The following is a 26576-nucleotide window of genomic DNA, read 5'->3' as shown; positions in this document are numbered from 1 at the left end:
ACCTTGCTGTATAATAGATCACTTGAAAATTATTCCTATCTAACTTTAATTATGTATCCCTTGACCAACATCTCCCCATCCCCCCAACCACCCCAGCCTCAGGTAACCATCATTCTACTCTCTACTTCTAGAGCATAACATAATTTCATGTTTGCTACACAGCCATTTCATCTGGCAGAAACACCAGATGAACAAGCAAAAATCTGCACCTGAACACAGCCAAGTGGTTCAATGAAGGGAATTTAAGATGGGTACTCATTCAAAGGGTGTTTTTGACAACTGAAATGCAAACAAGAGATGGTGAAACAATTCAGAGCTTAGTTACAGCTAAGAAGGAGGAAGAAGAGACCAGTGAAGGAGGTGGAATTAGCAGAGCCCAGAACTGGAGCCACCAAGAGAGACCTAGAACCCTGAGGGAGTTACAGCAAGGTAGTAATACACAAATGCAGCAGAAGCGCACACCTCTTCTGGCGTTACAACTTCTGCATACATCACAGGTAAACCCCTTCTACCATGTCACAACTCACAAGCTGCAGACTTTCCAAAGCCTACTTCCACAAGTACATTTCAGATCTTTTCCAAGGTAAAATACATTTACTGAAGTATTTAGGCATTTCTTAACCACTTTACACACGCAAAAACATACCAGCATTTTGTATTAGTTTCCTATCTTTCATTTTACGTGTTACTATGGGAGTTTTTTAATGCTGTGCCTACCCCCTTTTCCCATAAGCCCTGTGGATTTTCATTCTGTGATTTTTGCATAGCATGATGATTTTCAAAAATGTATATGTCACATGTTAATCATACAGCTATACTTTGAAGGAAAGGGCAATGGTGCTATTTCTCCACATTCTAGGAGAGCAGAGTAGCAAAGAGTAGCGAGAGCCATGGCCACGGAGACACGAAGCAGGGCATAGATAGAAGGAATCAGAGGAACGCCAGGGTGAAGTAGCAGGAGGACAGAGGGAGAGACAGGAGTGTGGTTGGGGAGAAGGCCAGAGAGCTGAAGTGGTAGACAGGGGCTGCATGGAGAGCCTGCCAGGCACAGGAAGAGGGGAGGGGCCATAGCAGAGTAGCAGGAGGGAGCTGGACATACAGACAAGTATTCAATAGAACTGGTAAGTAGGCGGCCAGGCACGGTGGCTCACACCTGTAATTCCAGCACTTTGGGAGGCCGAGAAGGGCAGATCACCTGAGGTCAGGAGTTCAAGACCAGCCTGGCCAACATGTTGAACCTGTGTCTCTAAAAAAATAAAAAAAATTTAAAAAAAAAATTAGCCAGGCATGGTGGTGTGCACCTGTAGTCCCAGCTACTCAGGAGGCTGAGGCAGGAGAATCTCTTGAGCTCAGGAGGTGGAGGTTACAGTGAACCGAGATCACGCTACTGCATTCCAGCCTAGGTGACAGAGTGACTCCATCTCAAAAAAAAAAAAAAAATAGAACTGGTAAGTAGTCAAAATACAAGGCCCCATTTTCCCAATGATAAAATACAAATTAATTCGTGTTGGGCCAGCTTGCACAATGCCCCCCCACCCCACTCCCCAACACATACTTAATTTTTGATAACGTATATTAAATTGAAAACATCTACATATTAAAATTTGTTATTAACCGTGTTACACATGCATATTTAAAATCACATTATAAGAAATCATATTGTGATTTTGAAATATTGCTTTCACACATTGCATGAAGCATTTTACACATACTCTTTATATGCTTCTTCACATTCTTCACAGGCATTGGAGGCATCGGTGTTGGCCTTCACTATGGCTATCCACCCCCTTCTAATTATTTTACTCTTTAATTACGGGTGGAAGTGTGGGCCTGTTTTACACCTCTCTGGAACTTTGAGGAGCAGTAACAAACTGCTGCCTGGATTGTTCAGTGAAGAGCATAAAAAACAATAAATGCCTTTGGATTTGGTTAAAAAAAAAAAGAGAGATCAGATTTTGGATAAAGAAACTAAAAGTTCTGTTTAAACACTCTGTTCAAAAATTAAGTTTTTGAAAGACAGCCCTATATATGAAAGACTTTGTCAGGTGATTCTCACTACTCTATAGAATAATTTAGGGAGGGGGAAGTTCCGTACATACAATGAAAATGAAAAGTCAACATTAGACACTAAAGAGAGGTAATCATTAGGGAAAACTTGAATCTGCTCTCCTCGCATAAAGGAAATCAAATTCAATGAGTTGGGAGGACAGAGATAGAAAGAGAAAATACAAATACATGCACACACACACAGAGCTATTATCTGAATGTTTGTGTCTCACCAACATTCATAAGTTGAACTCCTAACCTCCAAGGTAACAGTATTCGGAGTTAGGCCTTTTTGGAGGTGCTTAGGCTATGAGGGCACATGCACTCATGAATGGATGGATGCTGCTGTAAAAGGGCTGTGAGAGTGGGTTCTCTCTTCTGCTCTTCTGCCATATGAGGACACAATGTTCCTCCTCCCCAGAGGACACAGCAATGAGGCACCATTCTTGGAACCAAAGGAACTTGCCAATGCCTTGATCTTGCACTTCCCAGCCATCAGAACTGTGAGAGAGTAAATTATTTATGAATTACCCATAATTCATAAATTATAAATTATTCTGTTATAGCAGCACAAAACAGCCTAAGACAGACAGACACAAACACACATAGACACACACACACCCCTCAAAAAATCACCTCATCTGTGGTGGACAGCCAGTTTACAGCCTTAGCTAATACATCCCTTCAATTCTGGCCTTTAAATTTTACTGATTTGGACCAGACTCTTTCTCTTCCACAAGTTCTGTCCATGGTATTCTGAATACAAGACCTTTCTCAGCAGGCTGGACCTCAACTCCTCCATAGGACTAACCCTATTTGCGTCAATAACCAGTTTGTTTACATTTTTTCATAGGCTTATTGTAGACCAAATGGGTCTATGCACATGCATATCTATTCCTATTTAGAGCAAAATCCCATATATTACATGACAAAAACCCCAGAAAATTTAAATAAACAGAATTTATAGTGCCATTCAATGGTAATTGATTTTCTTAGTGTTTTTGGGAATACTCCAAGTTCCCTAAGGAACTTTAAATCATCAAAGCAAGATTAACCTATATTCAATGAAGTTTCCAAGATTTTTTTTCTTACTCTGATATGATTCATTTAAGAAACACTTAAATTAGCTCTTAATGTATATGCAGTAATATGCTCAGCATAATGGAGACAATTCCAAATATAACACAAGGTGTGGGACCTTAAAGCAGTTACAATACTCATAAGAAAAGAAAGGCTACAACATAAATTAAGCTACAATATAACAATATTTATACTAATGCCACACACCAACAAAGACACTTGTCTTTCTACTCTAATGTGTCCTGAGAAACTGGGTCATAAATTGGACATATTTCCCAAAGGAAAAACATTATAAATTATAATTAGAAGTTGTTTTCCTGATCAAGGACTTGGCATTAACAAAGAATACACACACACACACACACACACACACACACACACACACACACATATATATATAGCCTTTTAACATGTGTCCCCAAAAAGGGATAATGATTATGGAGAAATGATACAACAAGATCCAATGTATTCAAGTTTACACACTTCATAAAAATAAAACTCTAATGTAAACTGTAATATATTATAAACTTAATGCCAGCTCTGATAAACACATGTATATCATTAACCATAGTTTTGCTTGACTTGTTGGATTTTAAAGTGTACTTTTGGGATGATTTTGATGGCCTGAGTTTCTTTTAAAAATGAGCTGATGCGTTCTTTTTCTACAGATAAATCTCTCTGCAGTGCCCAAATTCCTCCCTTACCTTAGAGCTGACTTATAGGCCCAGGGAAGGAATTTAGTAAATGTCTGTTCCTTGTGCTTATAGAGGTATCAGTTCATCTCTTCTCTTTTAAAAAGACTGACCTAACATTTCTTCATTTCATTCTCTTCTATCTCTTGAACTTCCTTAAGGTGATGGTTTCTGACCAGATTTTTTTAATGAGGAAAAAGTAAATATGGAATAAACCTACTGTGTGTAAACAGATATCTAAGAATTTCATTGAGAAACCCCAGCAGCAATTATTAGATCGGTAACAGAGGAGTTTTTAAAAGATGCGTCAAAATATTTCTCATAGAACTTCGGAGCCCCTGGCTTGTCTTTTGTGTGAATTCCTGGGTAGGACATTGATGGATTCGTGGTTAAAGGCTGTGGAAGGCAGGCTCTACCATGAGGTGGAGAGTGTGGGGGTAGATATTCACCTCATTCAGCTATGACTGGATGAACATGATACAGAGAGGGGCAGAAGAGACACCAAAGCTTGAACTGAGTCACAGGAGGGAGACGTGTACAGGATTTATTTTAGGGACAAGTGTAGCTGCCACTGATGATCTATTGAAGGAGACTATAGAAGCAAATGGTGGAAAACTAAGTATGAGACCTCAGAGTGTAAGATTTTGAATGCCAGTCTAGACCATGTGGATCTAATGACAGAATTTGAGCAGGAAAGCAAGGTGAAGAAAGCAAATTAATCTAGTGCTATGAGGAGGGTGAAAGCAAATGTAGATCTATGCAGACAGAGGGTTGTAGGTGTTCTTGGAAAGATTATTTCCATGATAATTCTGTCAACCAGAATATTCTATAAGTATGCCCTTCATTCTCTCCACACCCTGGATCCATAAACATTTGGTGCTCATAAGGACATTTGTGTCTGACTGCATGTTCTTTTTTATGCATTCCTTTAACACTCTGCCACTTTTAACTTTTTGGCTTCAAAGTCCTCTAGGAAGAGGAATATGTCTGTGTATTAGGCAACATCTCCTCTCATCCCCTGCAGAGTTAACAGGGTTTCTTCCATAAAGCATTGTGATATTTTCTACTAATAAATTCTAATTAATTTTCCCTTTTACCTGTGTCTTTCTCCATTTCCAAAACCTAAAATTCCAATTTTAACTTTATTTGGTAGCTATTCTTTTTGGCCAAGTATCATATATGTCAAACTTTTTCAGTTTACGTTTAGTCCAAAATTACTCGTTTTCCTTGTCTAAATCTTCAGTAGTTATTTTGGCAGCTTTAAAAGAGAGAATCAAAATGGCAGGATCATGGGAACTTTGCCAATCCATTCTTGGCTCCTCTCATATACTAAGATTCTTCTTTTAATCACCACAATAAATAGAGACTGGAAAATGTCTATTGGATTTGACAACTGGGAAGTAATTCATGACTTTGGCCAGAACTGTTTCAGCAGGACCAGTGAGGGCAGAATACAGACTGGTAATTTGAAGAGTGAGTGCAAAGTGGAGACCTTGAGCAAATTCTACTAGTTTCAGAAGCTAGAATTTGAAAGGATGAGGCAGTAACTGGAAACAGGGTCAGGAGTAGTTGCTTTGTATTAAATGGGAAAGTTTTGGGCTCTCATGTACTATACATGAACATCTGACAGTACATTATGAGTAACCTTCAATTTCACTACATCACCCCGTTTCATTTCTTTCCCATTCGTTTTTGCTCTTGTTCATAAAGCTTCTCTAAATCCAAGAGAACGCATAATCTGATTGTGTTATTCAGATCTCTCTCACCTTTGAAACTGGTGAAACCTCTGGAGCCCTATATTTCTTTCCTTCTACCCCTTCTAATTATCTCATTTGTTGGTTTGAACAAATGATATTTCTGAACACATGTCGAGTCCCAACAGCTGAGAATGGTTTTTCCCTTTCAGTTGAATTGTTTCCCTCCTCTTCTCTCCTCTTTTCCTGTCATTTCTCATCTTAGAATCATTTTCCTATCATTCAAATATCTGTATGTTTTCTTTCTGGTTGTATGTGTGTGTGCATATGTGTGTGAGCACCCAAGTGTGTGCATGCACACATGAATGCTCTACCATATTTCCATCAGCCTAGGTCCCCTTCCTAAGTCTTCACAGAATAAATTATTTCATACTATTTTGAACCTCTCTTGGCTTTCAGTTTTGGGGGATGAATAACTACTTTGCTATTTCAGGTGCTTTTATCTTGTAGGCATTTGCTGAACAATGCTTGCCAACCTTGTTGCCAAATCAATGGATAATTCTGTCCCTGTGTACATTTTTCTGCCACACACTGACACATGCCAGGACAAAACTGTTTATCTTAGATTATAAGGATTTGGGTCTCTCTTTATTTAGACTGTGCTGTGAGCATCACAGGTTTTCAAAACACAGAGTTTAAGAATGTTATCAAGTCCTAGGTGGACCAGTAAACCAGAGACAAACCTTCTGCCTGCATTGTGAGGCCGTAGGAGGGCATTGTTATTGCCGTTTTTTGTTTTTGTTGAATCTTAACCACTAGGTTCCTTAACCCCAGACTTCAAAACACCATGAAATAAGATGTTATATTAAAGATTAAAGAAAATATAAATACTTCGTGTTTAAGTCTAGCATATATAACCCAGAATCCAAACAATGCTGGGAAAATTGTGACAGAAACAAATAGGTAGACAGGGAGCCCAATTCCTTTCTTCCCATGCTGAATCTACTCACCTATAAAACCCCACAAATTCAATAATTACCCTTGAAGCATCCTTCTTTGTTCTCCTAACTCCATAAAAACTCTGTGAAAATTCCTTAAGAGCATGGCCAATTCTTGGATATCACAGTGCACCCTGACTGGGCCAACCATAGTACATATATTTCACACTACAGGCAACCAGTACATAAAGATTGGCTGAACTTGCCTTGAGGAACCCAGTAGGCTGAGAAGAATTATGTTAATCTATCAAAGTATAATAAACTCCTTGCCTGGAAATTGCTAAAGAAATGTTTTCTTGATGATCTGATGCCCCCACGGGTAACCGGCACTGTTCTGTAACTGGCTCAAATAGTTAAACTAGCAATGCAGCATATTCTATGCACTTAATGGGATACTTAAAGGGGCTTCACCTCTGAAGCTTATATAGCATTTCTAATTTTTAGCTGCTTCCTTTTGTTCACAAATATTAAATGGTCCTCCTGGTATTGCTTAGCACTATATTCTTCAAGAGACATTGGGAGCCCTATGCAGGCATACGTAAATACACTTTTATCCTGCTCCACTTCCCACCTCCCATATGCATACTTCCAAAGATCACTTAGTGTGACTGAATGATAAGGTTCTTTATCCCCTGAACAAAATAATTTTTTATATTGAATGACTGTATGATTAAGGGTACATCTGAATAGAATCCTGGCATGTTGAAAAAAGACGTCCACATTCCTTTACTCCTTTCAGATGAAAACCTTTTTCTAGTGCCCTGACTTGTTACAAGTCACCAATGGAGTGAGCAGAGCTGATCCAGTCACAGGAGTAGAAAAGGATTGGACCAGACTTTGTCTTCATTATTTGAATTCCAAATTTTATATAGATGGTCCCACTGTAAATATGGCTTGACAGCTACATTTTAATTCACATGGGTAAATTAAATTAATGTATCCCTTTCATTTAATTCAATACACACCTGTTGAGTACATACCCTGCAAGGTGGCAATGATCCAAGTATAAGTAAGATGCCTTCTGTGCTTTTATGGAGCTCATACTTACTAAGAGAGATAGACACATATAAATAAAGTGATCTGGCTTTGCCAAGTACAGAGAATGTGCATGTCACATCTCCATAGGTAGACCGTAAATTCCTAGAAACTGCAATTGGCATTTTACTCTTGCATGTATCTACTCTATGTCATGGACACAGCAGGTGCACAACAAATACTCTTTGAATTTATTCATATAGCTTACAAACAAATGCATCTTGGACTTTACATTCGTTTGTCTTGCTATTTGAAAACTGCTTAGTTATAAAAAATAAAAATAAAAGAAGTGCTTCACTGGGAATATATTATATCCACAAGCATTATGTTTTTATTCCACCAACTCTGTAATCCAAATGAAACATCTAATAATCATGCACATACTCTTACATGACATAGCCTTAGAGTCTATCTCCACAAGGTAGTTCTTCTTTATGAAGTTTAAAATTTTTCTAACAGAGGTCTTGTTCTTAATATTCTTTTAAAAAGTAACTAAAGTAAGATTTAAGCTACCTGTGAAATATGCATCCCCCCCACCAAAAGAGACTTGCAATTATTAAAATGTTTCACATTGTCATGTACAGCTGAATAGAGGTTGCACTCACAAAGGAAACACAGGACTTTTTTTATATGTTGCACACAATGAAAGGAATGTCACATTCTGTTTTTTCAATTGAAGCATGTCACAGCCCAGAGGGTCTGTTACTGTCAGAAATTCAACTTGAGAAAAGCCCTTCAGATCACTGAGAAGAATGCTACCTGCCAGGAAATGAATCAAATCTACAAAAAAATTACTACCATTTGATCAGTAATATCATTTTGGTGGGCTGCATGTCATCTCCAACTGCAGTCATTATAATAAAGATACAGTAAAAGAGGGCTGAGAAATATGCATTAAATGTAAATCAGAAACACTGGTTACTTACAATCTTAGTTAAAGGTTATTTTTAGGCTATGCCCATTTCATATGTATTAGGCTACACATACACACTAACAAACTAATCAAAATAAAAAAAGAAACTGGGATTATTAGGCTGGAAACAAGAAGGGTGAGGTGATTTCATAATACGTATGAAGAGTTGTAAAGTGGAAGCAAGCCAGACATGCCCCCTCTTCCAAAATGAAAGGTATGTGGGATTCAGTTTTTAGTAGATGAGAGTAATGAGATAGAGAGAAATCTTCCTATCTGATGGGTTTTGAATTTGTGCTCTTGAAAGCAGTCATGGAAGTGTTTTTTTTTTTCTTTTTTAAATAGATTATCCATGCTGGTATCTAAAGAAAACATTAATAAACAAATGAATGGTCTCACATACACAAAGACTACTATGTACAGTTAAAAGGAAACCCTCTACTATGTAGTCTGGTATGTACCGTTAAAAGGAAACTCTCTTCTGTCAACAGGCAGGCAGTAGGGTAGAGTTGTTAATAGTACAGATTCTAGGCATGTTCAATATGGTGGCCACCACCCACATGTGGCTACTGAACACTTGAAACATGGCTAAACTAAAATGGATGTGCTTGTAAGTGTAAAACACAGACTGGGTTTTAAAGATGTAATACAGCAAAGATCTAAAGCATCACATTAATAACTTTCATAATCAATACATATTGGAATGACAATATTTTAGATATATTGGGTTAATAAGACATATTATTAAAATTAATTTCAATGTTTTCTTCTTTAATGTGGCTACTAAAAAATACAAAGTTGCATACATGAATTGTATTTGTGGCTCATGTTCAATTTCTAAGGATCTGTACTGCTCTAGAAGGAGAATGCCTGCATGCAACTCCCGACTTGGCGCAAATCACTCACTATTTCTATATTTGTAAAATAAAAATAATAATAATACAATCAACCTCATAAGTTTTTTGAGAGGATTTTATAAGTTAATCCACGTAGAGTAGCGCCTGGCACACGATATATGTTCAATAAATCTCAACTACGAATATTCAATGTGCACATCCTCTCTGCAAAGCACCATGACATGTAGTTACTCATACTCTGCTTGAATACTCCCAAAGACGGGCAACTCACATTTCCCTGAGACAGCCGATCACACTTCTAAACAGCCCTGAATGTAAAAAAGCTCATTCCTGGAATGAGTAAAAGTCTCTTTACAACTTCGACTTTTCTGAGCTTCTTCCTATATGATTCTGCCAAAGGCAAAGACAGAAACTGGTCAGATTCCAACAGTATATTTGTTTAGAAATAGTTACGAGACATTAGTATTGGAAATGAGTTTATTATACACTTGCATGAAAGTTCATGTCAAGAAAACTCATACTGAGCCATCAAAATACTTTCAAGAAAGAGATCTTCAGAACTGTGACTTCTTACACATGCTCAACTAAAGAACAGTTCTTCTCTTCTCAGTAAGTTGTCCTCTTTGACCAAGAACAGTTTCCAGTTGAGATATACTTAGAGCAAAGAGAACAGACAAGAGCACTCACCTGACCAGATCACAGGAGTGACCCAGGCACCCACCAGCAACCCCCACTCACATCGAACAACTCATTTTCCCTTTTTTGTATTAATTATGCTAATTTCAAAAGCTAATGCTTTGCATAGTTGGCAGGACAGTTCTGTTCTAATGATAAGCCATTAATACAAAGAAATATGGTGTGGACTTCCTAAATATGTCTGCCTTTTCTGAATTTTCCAATGGTTCCTCAGGAAGCCAACACTTTTATAAGTGAATGTATCTAGTTCTTTACAATTTTAAGATGATATAATCTTCATGCACAAGGTCTGTGCAAAATCAAAATGCAGCCTTTTTCCATATTTCCAAATGATGCTTCTACCTCCAGGTAGAAGTAATTCGGCAATATTCTTCCTGTCAGTTATCTCCATTGACTATAGAGGCCTTGGCAGTAGGTAAGTGTGTGTGTTCTTGCATTTTGGATAAATTCCAGCAGCAGTAAAGACTGAACCTGCTGAGTAAAACCTCAGGCTTTGGGTAGTCTGGTTTGTCAGAAGCAGAATAGGCCTTGCAGTCCAACAATCTGGGATGCATATCTAGGCTCTGTGGTTTACCAGTTGTATTCACCTTAGACAAGGTGCCAGATGTCCCTCAGATTCTGTTTCCTATTACAAAAAAAATGGGACTAAATAACAGTACCTACTTTGCAACATTATTATGAGGATTAGACAAACAAATTCTAGTGTACCTGGCTAGGTATGCAGCAATTCATAGGTAATTAATTAATAGTAATAATTACTAGTCACACTTGTTGCCTACCTGGATATTAGTAAGCCTTACCTTACAGATCCTCAAATGGCTGTTATTACCCAGGCCCCTACTCTCCATCACACTCTCCTCTTCAACATTTTCCAGAATTCTCAGTAGAGAGTGGTGCCCTTCTCCATTTAAATCCTTTACTATCAGAACTCCACACATAGATGCTAATAAGAAAATAGATTCAATCAAACATGAAAATTAGAATTTACCACCTGAGTTGTTCGGACTGAGAGAGGGCTTTGTGAATTGGCATCATCAGTGAAAGCTCGGTGGAAGTATAATTGGAACTGGATTTTGACCAATAGATACAATTTGGATAACTGGGACCACAGGAGTAGGGAAAGCAATGTTTTTGGCCACTTTAAATAAGTGTGAGTCTTGTGGGTGACTTTAAAGAGATAGGTCTAAAAGAAGAAGAAAGTGGATAATAGGAAATTAACGACAGGCAAGAGTTAAACTGATGTAGTATCTGGAATCCTATTTTTTCTGTTCAACAAAGAAGCATAATTTAAGTTATGTGTTTTTCAGGGACCATCTAGCAGTGCTGGAGTTTAGTTTTAGCTAGAAGAGATCCAGAAGAAAGCACCAAAAAATTTTCCTCAAAGTCATTAACATCCCTTGCCTCTCTGTGATTGGCCAGAAGATATTCCAGTTCATAGAATGGGTCAAGTCAGATGAAATGAAAGCCCTACTAACAATATTTAATCATGAAAATGAATGGAAGTCAATATGAAATAAATTGAGTTAATTCTGAAGACTAGAAACAGAGATCGAAAAAAAAAATAATTACTTTTTCCCCAAAAGAAAGAAGCCTTGTTGAACTACTCCCACATACATACATTTTAATTAAGTGGTCTGAGACAGCTGTGGGGTAGAAGAATTTACAGTGGTGGCAGATGACCTGGGTGAGAAATTTGGCTCTTCCTCTTAAAAGGAAGGAAGGAACTTAATATCCTTATTTTATATTTTCTAAGAAAACAAATTAAATTGAAGGTAGAGTGGCTTTATAGGAATTGATAACTCAGATGAAAGGGTTTTTGATACCTTTGGGCTCCTAGATAATATAAATATAACAATATTTAAGTGTTTTAACAGCTATAAATGTTAGACACAGAGAAAATTAAAATGTAAACATTTGATGTTCGACTACTTGATAATGCCAATGGTTGCATTCATTCTTGTTACGAGTACAAATATCAAGGGATAATATTTAAAATATTTACCAGTTGGTAGGTCTGGGGCATAAGCCAATCAGAACAGCCTTAGGAAATATCACTGGAGTGTGTCCCAAGGCCTCCTTGCCATACCAGGTGGGTGATACCCAGTGGCTCTCTCAAGAAGGGATCTAAGGGGAGTGGTCTGTAGGACCAGGATGATAGTGGGACCTTCAGAGGGCTCAGAGCAATACTCATTGACCTACTGGTACACACGTATTTCAATATTTTTACAAGTATTTCAATATTTTACAAGTAGTTCAATATTTTTACCAGTAAGGCTGTATCCATGTGCACTAACTTGCCCTGAATATGTCTAAGGTAAGCACAAAAAGCAAAAATCAATAGAGGAGAGCCCAGAAGCAAACTCTGCAAGAAGAGATTACTGCAAGCCTTAGTCTTATTATAATTAAAATCTTTCATGTATGCATACTACATGGTATGCTTTTTAAAATAAGCATCTGAAAGAACTCAAAATTAAAATATGCATTGCTACAAAGCTGCAGTCTAAGACTAAGGCAATCGTGCCTAACTGCCACGAAGTTCAGAACTTACTCAACATTGTGATTTTTCCAGAAGTAATGAGCTGTTCGCTAACATAACGCTAGGACACAAATCAGCAGCCAGCCCTCATGCAGGCAAGTGGAACACGGCCACGAGTTTCTTCCAAGTCAAGGCATTGAAAAATCGTTTGTGCATTAGTTACTTAGGATTCTGTTTTTAGCTATGGCATATTTAATTACAAGAGGCTCATAATTAAAATATGCCTAGAAAGGCAAAATCAAAAGCGAGCACCATGTCCCTTGCTGCAAAACACCTAAGTTCAACAATGATAGCCTTTTTTATTCATGCAGGAAACATTTTCACACTTTCACAGATCTCCACATCTAGGTCAATGTCTAACCTTTTCTAGTATGTGGACCTCTTTTTAACGTCAAAAAATTCTACTGATTTCCACATCACAGCAAAGAGTTGTGTTTTTAGAATCCATAAATTGCAAAAATACCTAGTAACCAAAAATTAATGTGAATTTAGCGATGCTTTTATACATACTGTGTTTTAGTCATCACAACAATATATACACACTTAAAATAAAGTAGTTCTTATAGATGCCAGATGACTTCATTGTTCAGCTTACAAACCATGCTTAGATTCAATTCCCGTTACCAAAAGCATGAGTCCCTACTAGCAGTGAAACTATTCTACAGCATCTCTAGAGTTAGTTTCAAAGTTTTACCAAAAGATGCGGAGTAATTTTCACTGATATTTGATTTTCCCTTTCAAATGAAATGCTTGATGTGGTAGCAACAAAATGATCATACTAAATCACTGGTGGACTATAACCTGGCAAAATAACTACATCTCTACATTTTGTATAACTAGCCCATACCAGGATTCATGGCTTAGAATGAAAGCATAAATGTAGGAATTCAGTGACTGGGATTCCTATTTCCTTTTGTCAAGAGATACTTACAAGATGACCAAAAACTACCTAATCCTCCGTGGCTTCATTTCAAAAATAACCACTGTTAGCTATCAAGAATAACCACCCTTGAACATCCTACTAAAAACATCAACAAAATAATCTCAGTAGATGGAGAAGTTTTAAAGGGTGGGAATAGAATGCTTATCATCTTGGAGCAAAGGTGCCTGTGATTTTAGATCTGTTAAACTACAGACCCCACTAAAATTCACAATAGTAAATTTCTAGACTAGAAGTGGAGTTAAAAAATCCCTCTACTTTCACAGGTTTAACATGCTAATTATCGCTCAGATATTAATCTTGTTAACAGCTCTAAATTAAGGACCTGTGTTATATTTAGGAAGCTGCCTGCTGTTAAAGTTAATGCAGCAGCTTCTTTTATAGTTATATACTGGGAAACGTCTTCTTTTGAAAATATGAAGCACTTATGTGCAATCCATATTCAAAAATCCAACAGCATATCTAAGTAACTCATGTAGTTTTTGATACTACAATACCCAATAGTTATTCAAAGACCCAGCCTTTATGCTTTGTCTGTAGAGCATCTCTGAAGCCTTAATAGTGCTATTCTTTTTCTCCTATCAACTAGTATAGTTGTCACTACTTAGAATTCTTTAATCTGTTTATCTTAATCACGTATTTAATATATTGTATCATTTGTCATTTTCACAGTTAACTAAATAGGACCAGTCAAATATTCTTCATCATTCTATTCAAACTTTTGACATGATGTTATTACTTTAATGCCTAATCTTTGTAAAGTGTGCAGAACAGCAGAATTGAAGTTTTGGCAAGACTTTTTTTCTTTAAAGGAATCATATGACTCCAGTTTCAATTTCTGAAGTATAATTAAAGTGAGTTGACATGCTTTAGAACTGTTCTTGTTTTGGACATTCTCCCTCCTTTAACTTAGTGCCTATCTTTTTATTCTGCTTTTTCAGTCTATCATTTAAGGACAAAATTCTTTTTGCTGATATTAACAAAAGAGTTATTCCTTCAGAAATAGGATTTGTAGCAAGCAGACAAGGTCTTTCATAGCCTTTCTGATGAAGTACAATTTAGTACCATTTTCCTTTCATTTCTTCCCTACTTTCTCTCAAAAGGCACACTCAGCAGAGAACAGAAAGGTACCTCTCGTTACCAATTTGTTAATGTCAGTCTTCAAACAGTAGAGTCTGTGTTTACATTGTTTATATGATCGGTAATTATTTTCTACCTGTCTAACAGTGTTCCTCTTTCTTAGCCTTTCAACTCTCTAACAATCAACAACTTTGATGGAAAACAATGGGCCGGGAGATTAAGAAATATTGTAAGATCATTTCTCAAGTATTGATTTAAATATTAAGGTTGACATAAAGTGAGCTCATCGTATTATGAACCCTCAAAACAGACTATCAAAGACCACCAACAGTAGACAGCCCTTTCCTGGACCACATATCTCCAAGCCTTTATCACAGATTAATCTAGAATATCCAAAACCCTGAATGGTTTGTAGGTGTTCAGGGCTGCTGGATCTGTCTGTGCTGATTTATACAAGACTATCCGATTTTTTTAAAGTCAACAATGACACCCACAATTTTTTCAGAAGTATCCGTGTATATCGTCACAGGGTCAGGATAATTTTCTTCATAATTTTTTTCACTTAAATTTGCATGAAAAAGAGTTTCTAACCCTCAACTCTCAGCAGGTAGATGAAGAAAACACACACACAAATACACACACACACACACACACTTCCCAGGTATAGAAAATAAAACAATTCCAGGGAAGCTACCAGATTAGATCAACTACCCTCAGAAAACAGAGAACTGGCCACATGACGTTTCAAAAGAAGCCTCCTATTATTAATGGCACTAAGGTTTAAAAACAGCAGTCTATCAAAGTGAAGCCTCAAGACAGAAACTTTATAAATAGCTTTTAACCCACAAAGACATGAGCTTTCACTCACCACTGAGTAAGACTTCTTGGTTTGGTTAGTAACACCCTAAGTGGCTTTCAGGAAGCCTTCACCAACTGCTGAGTAGAGAGTCAAGAGCACAAAAAGGCTTCCCTGGAGATTACCTCCTCCTAGTTACTCAACAAACTCAGATTGCCCTGACACTCCCAAACAAATAACTGTATCCCTTTGACATCCAAAGATTACCTGTTAAAGGGAAACTCCAAACACACACGTTCACACGTACGCGCACGTATACACACACACACACACACACACACACACCACCACAGTCTGGTTGGCATGAGCCCTACCTGCATGGGTTACCATTTCCATGATAACAGAGCACTCGCAGGTGTACCACTGAGAAACACCAGGCAGACCGTCATTTAAAGAGCTCCAAGGAGTCTGAGGGTGGGAAACTGCCGGCTTTCAGCAGACCACCCTGGCAATGAACAGAGCACCAAGGAACCCTGGTATCTTCCGTAGAATATGCCACGGTCCCATAATCTTAGTCGAACTTCATCTTGACCGTACAGTATTGAATCGCAATACCTCTTAAGGGAAGCTCAGAGCTCAGACATTCCAAAAGAAAAAAGTACCACCTTCGCCAACGAAAGTTTTTTTCTTGTCTTTAAAAAGGGATAGAGTGAGAGAGCTTAACGCCCCCTCCTCAACATTCCTTCGTCCCCTGCCAAGTTTTCCAACTTCAAATTCAAAATACGCGGTCACCAAAGAGCGGAGTTCATCTGCATATTCAAATAACTTTAATACTATGGGATGCGTAAGAGAGCAAAGGGGACAGGAGCAGATGGGCGATGCAGTAGAAAATATGCCTGTCCCCCCCTCCCTGCCCCTCACTCTCACGCCCCGTTCCCAGTTTCCTCTCCACAAACAACAGGGTATCACGTCTGACCCCAGCTTGCTCCTAGCCCCCCGCAGGGACAGGGGAAATGTAAACTGTTGCTACAGCCTCCTGACACTCCACCGATAAATCAGAAGAAGCTGCAAAACTTCTTGGCTTGCTCAGCTATCCTCCACTGGCACTGAACGCCCACGCGCAGATTTCGCAGTCGGCGCTACGGGAAAGGGAACCCTCAGTCAACCTGTTTGCAAAGCCTGCAGAACAACTCCTGGCCTTTCGATCTTGGGCCCCGAGGCTCTCCGCGCAGGATGGGAGACCCCCGGTTTCCTTCATCAGTATCCCTCAAAGCAAGCTGGAGGTGAAGGGAACAGAGCTCCTGCTGCCCGGGTCCCACGGTTCGGTCCCGTTGCATGAGGTCGGTGCTCAGGTCGCCTCGTGGGGCGTCCTCGACCGCCTAGAGGGTCTCCGCACACTGCGCCCCGGGTAGCCCACGCTTCCCGCAGCCCCAAGCCAGAGGCATCCGAGAAGATCCGCTTCCAAGTTCCCGCGTCTGGCTGGGAGAAGGGGCGACGAAGGCTGTCCGGCGAGGAAAGAGCAAAGTCTGCGCCGGCGGCGCGCCCCCATACCCGGCGCTGCCACCCCGCGCCCCAGCCAGCCGGCCGGCCAGGGGGCCCGGCATCCCCGACTCGGGGCTCTGCGCGCTGGCACTCACCCGTCTTGCCAGAGCCGCCGCCGTAGCCTCTGGGAGCCGCTGAGCCCCGAGCTTCCCGAGCGCAAGAAAGATGGTGGTGTGTGTCGGAAGACCACCCATTCCAGCGTCTGGCAACCCGGCGGCGACTCTGGCTCCTCAGCACTGAAGGAGGAGGAGGAGGAGGAAGAGAAGGAGGAGGAGGAGGAGGAGGAGGAGGAGGAGGAGGAAGGAACGGCGCAGTCGGACGCCATCTGCTGTACACCTCAGCACAGCCATTGGCTGTCTGGTGCGTCCGGGAGCCGCGGGGGCCGCGGGGAGCCACCTTGCGCCTCGCCTCCCCTGGCAGCTGCTCCCCGCGGCCCCCTCCTTCTCCCACCTCTCCTCCGCCCCCCGCCCCCCGCCTCTGCCGCGCACCCGCAGGACCCTCGGCTCAGCCCGCTCCCCAAGGCGAACGACCGCGGGCGCGCTGGCCTCGACCTCAGTTCCTCTGCTCCCCGCAACTGTTTGCCGCAACTTTGAAGCTTCGGGGTGCCGGTGCGGGCTGGGTAAGGGGACTCTCCAGCTAAGCTCAGCCTGGAGTACCCAAGCCACTGAGCCCAGGAGAGGGTCGAGCGCTTTGCGCCTCGGAGGTCCATAAAGTGATGGGGGAAGAGAGCAAGAGAGAGTGGGGGTGCCCTAGGCCCCTGTTGATAACGCACCCCAACACGCACACATGCGCGACACTCAGACACACAGTAAAACACACACACCGGGCCATCCCGCACGGTCCGGATGGTCTGGCGTTCCTCTGCAGTCCCCGGGCACGAGAGGGCTTCGGTGTTACTAGGAGAAAAGACAAAGAAAATCCTAGCTGGGGAGTACCCCTAGCAGCATACGTGGGGGAGAGAGAAAGGGAAACATTGTGGTGACTCCGTGAAACGCTGGGAGCTGGGTGCATACCTGCCTGAACATCCCCCTGTTGCGGGGCTCCCAGCGACTGTCAGCCCACGCCCACCAGAGCCTGGGAAAACCCCTAGCTCTGGGGCCTCTGTTTAAAGGATTTACAATCCCGGGGCGCGGGGACGGAGTTGCGGGAAGGAGCGCCTTAGGTTCCTGGGTAGCCGATGCCGGAAGCAGCGAAGGAGGTGGAGAGTCCGAGTCAGTCCAGGTGAGGCAGGAGTGCAGACAGCGGAGAGCACGTGGACAGTCGAGGAGCAGAGTCACAGCTCAGAAAGTCGTTTGCTTACTCTCTGACACTTGTTCCAAACCCTTCTGGTTTTTGACACCTTTGATCTAGGGAACTTCTTAAGCTTGTTCAGAGAGATGAAGTTGCTTCAAAAGGGAGAAGGGGCCGGGGGGGGGAAGCATGAGGACTCCCTCTTGCCAATTACAGGATATTTTGCCTGTCAAATCTCTTTAAATGTGTGAGCCCAGCGACAGCAGGGATTGTATCTTTTCTATTTTATCCAATGCCTGGCACACCATGGGTGCTTAAAATGAAGCAAAATAATAATGATAAAATTAAAGCTTGATGTCATAGAGCAAATTAGATTCAAGAGATAAATAGAGCAGCTAGGATCTGTCACAGAAAAAGGAAATCAAAAGAATGTAAGTGCCATTGTAAAGAAAGATGTGAATATATTGGTAAGGGGCTTCAACTCAGCTTGCTGTGGGATGATGGGTTCTGAAAGTAGGGAAGCCTTACTTAATATTTTAAACAGCAATCGCTATTCTCCCAGTAAGCACTACAGTCACATTCCGGGTTATGCTTTTTTTTTTCCTGACATCACTGTCTTAAAAATAAATCAGCTGCCATCCAGATCCCAGAATATTTTCTTAAATCCAAGACCATGATTTATTACTCTCAAGAGATAAAAGGCCAATCCTGTGAGCCAGGGGAGAGAGAAACTGGTCCATTATGTTTTATTGTAATCTCAATATATACAGATCAATAGCCAATGAGTCTCATTTAAGTAACTTCAGGAACAACAGCCAAAGAAAAACATTTCTGTTTTCTTGAACTATTATACCCAGGCTTCCCAGGTTTCAGTTTTCCCAGAATCAATGCTTCATTTTCAGGCCACACCCCCTGCACACACCCCCATATGGGAGAAAGACTTGTGTTTGCAATCTGTCTGGAAAAAAAGATATCAAGGATGACTTCTGAGAATGTCAGGTATGGACATCTTAGTAGTTATTTATCCCCCTCCCTCACCAGAGACAATGATATGTATATATTCCTTTAGGCTGGCAATTTGCTCTCAACATGCATTCTGATTTAATATGCCAGCCCATTCTCATTAACCCTTTGCTCTATGTCAGCAATCACTTACGATACCCAAGAGTACTTTGATTCTTAAGACACAACTTTTCTCCTCTGAGGCATTGTTTGTATTTGGTCTCCTGGTTTTTGAATCTAGGATATGAGATAATAGTCATATGGTAATTCTGTTGGGCTTCTTAAAATAAAAAAGGAGAATGAAATCTAAATTATTTTTGAAAAATAAAGAACCATGAATGTTAAACTTGTTACATTTGATTCCTTTAGAGAACAATCACTTTTCATTAAGGCACTGCTGACAACATATATTTCAGTATAGTCAAAGAGTATAAGATGTCTGAACTTTATCTAACTGTGTGATTACATACAAATTTTGTAGAAGAATGCAAGCACAAGACTCATTCTAACTTTCTCTTTCCATTTCTAGCTCAAATTCCCAATTTATATTTTAAATGTATATTTTACTCATAACACGAGTTTCTTGCCAACATAGTCAGCTTTGGTTCTTAATAAAAACACTGCTCTCAAAATCTAGATTAGGTTAGAAACATTAAAAGGATAACCTAGGCAGGGAAAGGGATGTCAGTAATGAAGACCGTAAGAGCAGGAACAGAAATTTTTAAAAATAAGTGAACAAAGAAAGTATTTGGAAGAAGGTAGGCTTGATTAAAAAAAAAAAAAAAAAGGTGGCATCATTATGTGTAAGAAATAGTTGAATGTGCCAGGGTTGGAAAATAACCTTGAGATTAGAAATTCCCATAACCCTGCACACACAGATGCCAAAGGCCCCAATCACCACCAGGCTTCCAATGAGAATGAACAAAACAAAAATACAATGGCAGAAGAGAGGGGGTGGAAGGAGAAAGTCTGTTGAGATTAGGTCTCCATTGGGAAGACCTAATGAGTCTTCCCATTAGGGAATCACGGAGAAAAGTAACCCTATGCTAGCCAAGTATAGGCAGAGTGTAAATTTACATTTTTGTTGTTGTTGTGTGTGTTTGCCACTGCTTTTTCTGAACATGATGTTCTCCATATAGTCTAACAAGCTTGGATGGGAAAGTGCTATGGAAATGAAATAAACAAGCAGTGGCATTAAACAAGGAAGAGCTAAAGAAGGCACATAGATAAAGAAGCCCAATCTAAAACACAAGTGATAAATGCAAACATGAGCCAGTATCTTGGACTTGCCACCCAGGGAGTTGCTGCCCAGGTCTACAATGGCCCATCCACTGAAGCAGCGAATTGAGTCAAATATTCAGTCACTCTGGGGGACAAAACAGGAGGAAAGGAGGAAGACAAAAAGAACCATGATTGTCTCATTTACACAATTCATTCAGTCCAGTTCCAGGTTGGATGAGATTCTGTGGCAAATCTGAATATTTTTTCTGCCAAAAAAGAGCATTTAATCCTGGCATATAAATGGAAGTTTTGAGCTTGGTCCAGTAATTTGATTTTGATGTGTCAACATCTTAAAATACAATGTAAAGATAATGTATTGAAAAGTAGTGTAGTGGAACTCCACTGGCTTTTGGCCCAGTTCAGTCCCTCTGAGGTGCCAATGCTTTCCCAGCAGACGCTCAACACTCACAAACTAAGTCCTGAACCATCAGCCTCAGTCATTCACTCAGCAACATATTTGATTAGTGTCTACTATGTGCCTGGCACCGCACTAGGTATTGGTTATTCAGAGATACAGAGTCCCTGCCCTCATGACATTTATAGTCTAATGCAGTGACAATAAACAGGTATGCAAATGATCCTAAATATATAATATGAAAGAAAAGGAAAAGAGTCCTGCAATAAAAAAGGAATGCAATAGAGCGGGGGTAGAAAGGAAGGTCAGAACCAGGCAAGAGCTCTCAGAGGAAATGATATTTAGGCTGAGACCCAATCATGAATGAGAGGTAACATTTATGAAGATTTTTCTAGATATTAGGCTACAGGCTAAATGTTTTTTATATATATATATTATTTAATCCTCATAACTACCCCAAGATGTGGACACTATTTTCAAGTCCATTTTACAGTGGAGGCATAGAGAGTTTAAGCAACTTATTCAAAGTCACACAGCTGATAAGTAGAAAAGCTAGGATTTGGCCAGGCAGTCTGGCACTAGTGTGTGCATTTTTAATCACCGAGATACACTGCATCTCATATAAGCAGGCATCAGCCAAGAAAGGGGAAGAAGAAGGATACATGGCCAAAGAGCCTGTGGCTGGAAGAGGTTGGCACATGAAGAACCCATCGGGGGCCAAGGTAGCCGGAGAGGAGTAAGCCTGGAAAAACTGCAGTGCGGTGGGATAGGAAAGGCAGGCAGGGGCAGAGGGGCAGGTGCTTGTGAGCAATGGGTGGTTTTATCTCTTTGAACAATATCATCTAATTTAGACTTTAAAAAGATCACCTTGATGCTGTGCAGAAACCAAGAAAATGGCAAGAGTGTAACAGGGATGCCAGTGTCCAGGCAAGAGATGGAAGTGGCTTAATGGAAAGAGAGAGAACCAGATGGTTTGATGAATATTTGGAAGGATCTTGGCTCCGTCTTCTTGTCATACAGCAGCATTGTGGGGAGGCTGGACAGTGATCAGCCCCATCCAGTCAGTTCTGGGACCCTTGCTTCTGATCCCTGTCTTAGAAGCCCGTACCACCCACTCTAATGCCCAGCATTATCTGGGTTCACTGTTTTGCTGCTCATCCTCCAATAATATTGACTGACCAAGAGGTCTATAGTACAATGATCCCCTCTTCCCCACTGCTCTCTAACGTTACCAAACCAGAGCAAAGAAAGGAGAGGCAGTCATTCAATCCACACTAAACAAGCCGGCAACCTCCATATATCTAAGACACAACACCGACTAATGTGGAAATAATAAAACCCCTGGAGTGACAACTTGGATCACATTCATAATGACTTGGTTTGTAAAGACCAGGTGTTATGTAGATTGGAGCTTGTTATTATCCAAAGATTTGGCAACCTTAATCCTCTTCTGCTGGGCACAAAGCCATGCGATACTCATAAGTCTAACTTTGATGAGATGGGCAAGAGGGCCCATGTCTTCTATTTCTCTGTCTTCTAAGGACACCAGCCTGTCTGATGGACAGTAGGTTCCTTTATAGGATAGGAAGAATAGGTAATATTGGAAAATGACTATTGTCAACAGATTGAGAGCTACAGTGTTCATGAGTGAGGTATAAGCGGTGGAACAGATAAAAGAGCATTATTTTTTTTCATGTCTTAGTCATTTCAACTACAGGACCTAAATATATATAGGGAAAACCCCCAATACCTCTGATGTTTAAAAGAGAGCATATAAAATAAATCCCATAACTAAAGCTTTCTAGTATATTCTTCTTAGATTCTGAATTATTCCATTTTCCTTGCTGCTACCTCATTGACTCTCCACATTTCTCTACATTATGCATTATCTTCCTGAAATACTCTGTCATATCACTTTGATTCCCAGGAACCCACTATTATCTTCATCTTGTCACTTTATGTGAGTCCCTTCAAAAATATCAGCTCCACAGAAAAGCTTTCTCTTACATTCCCCTATAGAAAATATCTTCCTCCATCTCTCTGTATCTCTTATCTTGTCTTCCTTTCCTTCACAGCCTTTATCACAATCTAAAATTTTGCTACATAGTTTTTCAATGATTATTATCTATCCTCTTATTAAGAATGTAAGCCCCATGAGGTCAGGAACTACACACACACACACACACACACACACACACACACCCATACTTACAACAGTGCCTGGCAAATGGCGGGGCCTCACTAAATGTTGAATGAATGGCATAAGTTAGTGTGTCTGGAATTGGTGGCTTCTTGGTCTTGCTGACTTCAAGAATGAAGCCGTGGACCCTGGCGGTGAGTGTTACAGTTCTTAAAGGCGGTGGGTCCAGAGTTTGTTCCTTCTGATGTTCAGATGTGTTCGGAGTTTCTTCCTTCTAGTGGGTTCGTGGTCTTGCTGGCTCAGGAGTGAAGCTGCAGACCTTAGCGGTGAGTGTTACAGCTCATAAAGGCAGTGTGGACCCAAAGAGTGAGCAGTAGCAAGATTTATTACAAAGAGCCAAAGAACAAAACTCCCACAGTATGGACGGGGACCCCGAACGAGTTGCCAGTGCTGCTAGGGCAGCCTGCTTTTATTCTCTTATCCAGCCCCACCCACATCCTGCTGATTGGTCCATTTTACAGAGCGCTGATGGGTCTGTTTTACAGAGAGCTGATTGGTCCGTTTTCACAGGGTGTTGATTGGTGCGTTTACAACCCCTGCGCTAGACACAAAAGTTCTCCAGTCCCCATTAGATTAGCTAGATACAGTGTCCACACAAATGTTCTCCAAGTCCCCACCAGAGTAGCTAGATACAGAGTGTGGATTGGTGCATTCACAAACCCTGAGCTAGACACGGTGCTGATTGGTGTGTTTACAAATGTTGAGCTAGAGACAGAGTGCTGATTGGTATATTTACAATCCCTGAGCTAGACATAAAGATTCTCCAAGTCCCCACCAGACTCAGGAGCCCAGCTGGCTTCACCCGGTGGATCCCGCAAAGGGGCCGCAGGTGGAGCTGCCTGCCAGCCCTGCGCCTTCCACTGGCACTCCTCAGCCCTTGGGTGGTTGATGGGAAGGGGCGGCACTCATCGGGGAGGCTTAGGCCACGCAGAAGCCCACGGCGGAGCGGGGCGGGGCGCGGGGGAGGCTCAGGCATGGCGGGGTGCAGGTCCCGAGCCCTGTGCCTTGGGGAGGCAGCTAAGGCCCAGCGGGAAGTCGAGCACAGCAGCTGCTGGCCCAGGTGCTAAGCCCCTCACTGCCCCGGGCGGCAGGGCCAGCTGGCCGCTCGGAGTGCGGGCCCGCTGAGCCCACACCCACCCGGAACTTGCGCTGGCCAGCAAGCACCGCGCACAGCCCCACAAGCACTGCGCGCAGCCCCGGTTCCCACCCGTGCCTCTCCCTCCACACCTCGCTGCAAGCTGAGGGAGCCGGCTCCGGCCTTGGCCAGCCCAGAAAGGGGCTCCCACAGTGCAGCGGCAGGCTGAAGGGCTCTTCAAGCGCGGCCAGAGTGGGCACCAAGGCCGAGGCGGCGCCGAGAGCGAGGGCTGTGAGGGCTGCCAGCACACTGTCACCTCTCATTAGCACCTCACTGACTTTTGGGATCCTTCCTAATCTGGCCCCACCTTACCTTCCCACCCATTCTGATTCCGGTCCTCTCCATCTCTCCCTCCTCAGTCTTGCAAATCTTACCTTCCCTCAAAGTCCCACTTCTTCTGTGAAATTTTCCTGGATATTATTTCATTCTACATTTATCTATGTCTTCTCATTATCATACTCCTGTAATGCTCATTGTCTCTGCCATTCAGTTTTTCAATTAACTGTGTACTATTTCCTACTGTTCTCTAATGGTTTCATAGTCATTAGCTAGTCCTTTCAACTGCATTGCTAGTTCCTTGAGGATAGAGGCTAAAATAGATATTTTCTTTTTTTTCCAATGGCACAACTTTTGGTGCACAGCAGGCACTCAGTTAAATACTTGTCGATGGACTATGATGTGTGAGGAATCTGAACCAGAGGGTTAGACTTTTCTTAGTCATGTGATGTTAATAAAAACATAGTGTCTTATGTTTCTAACAACCAGACCCTTATCACCTTATATTTGTGGGAGGTGCTCTTGCAGGTGCCATGGAAGACTGTTTATTCACTGAACAAACACTGACTGAGAATTTGCTTTGTGGCAGACACCACTGTAGGCACTGGAGAGTGTCTTGGAGGAGATATTATCTGAGGAAACAGACACTTAAATTGCCATATACCAACCCTTAGAGGCATCCCGTGGATGCAGTGGAAACCCCAAGGAGGAGCATCTAACCTAGTCTGGAGTGAGGTTAGAAAAGCTTGATGTGTTGAATACATATGCCTCTGCCCAACTGTGAGCCAGATTAAAAAAAAAAATCCTCAGTTTTTGTGACCTGCTGGCTTGAAATAGTTTATTTATCAGTGTGACATTTTTAGTGTGTTGTGCTCCAGTCATGACTTAATTCTACGAAATCACAGCACAGTCTCTCTCTCACACCCATGTGTCTAGGGAAAACTCAATTGCCATTGAAGTGTCTATGCATTCTGCAAAATCCCTTCTGCATCAATACTCAGCACTTCAACACCAAGAATCCTGTTCTTATGACTCTTCTCTTAACTTTCTAAGCTTCACACAACACTTGCTTTCCTCTTCTGTTCAACTCCTGCTTGCTGGGGCATATTAGGGCTCTAGACTGGTCTCCCCTTTTCTCTCCATCTAGACTTTCTCCTTAAATGAATATGTCCATTTCCATCATTTTAGAAAGTATCCTTTTACTGGTAATGTCTTAATCCATTTCTTTGGCTGTAGTAGTCAGTACAGGCTAAGTTGTGCTACAGTAATAATAATAATAATAATAATTCGCCCCCAAACCTCACTGGCTTGACACAGAAGATTTATGTGTCTCATCCTATATGACTAATACAGGTTATGAGAGGAAATGGTGACTCTGCTTCACATAACCCACTCAGGGACCCAGGTTGAAAAGGGCTCTGCCATCTGGGACATTGCTGTTCTCTGTGGCAGCAGCAGGAGGGATCACTGCAAAACTCAAATTCCCTCTTCTACGTTTCAGCCCAAGGTGGCATAGCCCATTGTCCAGAAGCAGTCATGTGACCCACCAAAATGCAGAGGGGATCAAAAAATACAGGAAAGCAAAGGAATACGCAGTGAGTAGTACCTGTCTCTTCCACACTAGCACTGTGCATTCCTCCATGCTGCAATTCTGTATCCAAGTGCTTCCTTGACATCTTTTTTGACACCACACATGTACTTCAAATTGAACATTGATTCTGTTCACCTGCAAACTCCAGGAATTATCCTTCATGCTTTCTGTCATTCCACCTACATGGAAATAACCAGTTCTGTTAGATCTACTCCCAAAATAAATCCCACAGGCATCCACTTCTCTTCTTTTCTACTCCCACCACTCTGGTCAAAGCCACCATGATCTTTCCTAGTAGGTAATAGCAGTAGCTTCCTAATGGACTCCTGTTCTTCCATGCCTGTCTTCATACAATCCATTTTCCACAGAGCAGCCACAGTGATCTTTTCAAAGGGTATATTGGATAAAATCATTTTTCTGCTTAAAACCCTCCAATGATTTCCCAGTACAGTTAGAATAAATTCCAAATTCTTTATTCAATCTGACCCCTATTTTTCTCTAAGAATTTATCTTCTACTTCTCTACTCTGTCACTGTTGATAGATTGTCTTGTATGCCAATTTCAGTTCTGCCTCAGGGACTTTGTATCAACTCTGTGCTGTGCT

At 41.3% G+C, this 26576-nt stretch overlaps 1 protein-coding gene across 1 annotated transcript in view; it reads right to left on the bottom strand.

The window, feature by feature from the left end:
* The window catches only part of THSD7B (thrombospondin type 1 domain containing 7B), a 908978-nt gene extending 891891 nt beyond the window's left edge, over positions 1-17087 (bottom strand). Inside the window, exon 1 of the mRNA XM_024243556.3 lies at positions 16998-17087. The gene's annotated coding sequence lies outside the window, so the exon portion shown is untranslated. The remainder of the gene's footprint in view (positions 1-16997) is intronic.
* Between the last annotated feature and the right edge of the window lie 9489 nt (positions 17088-26576).

Source organism: Pongo abelii, chromosome 11 (assembly GCF_028885655.2).
Source record: "Pongo abelii isolate AG06213 chromosome 11, NHGRI_mPonAbe1-v2.0_pri, whole genome shotgun sequence".
Classification (NCBI taxonomy): domain Eukaryota; kingdom Metazoa; phylum Chordata; class Mammalia; order Primates; family Hominidae; genus Pongo; species Pongo abelii.
The sequence above is the reverse complement of the archived record's forward strand: the minus strand, read 5'-3'. Positions and strand labels throughout refer to the sequence as shown.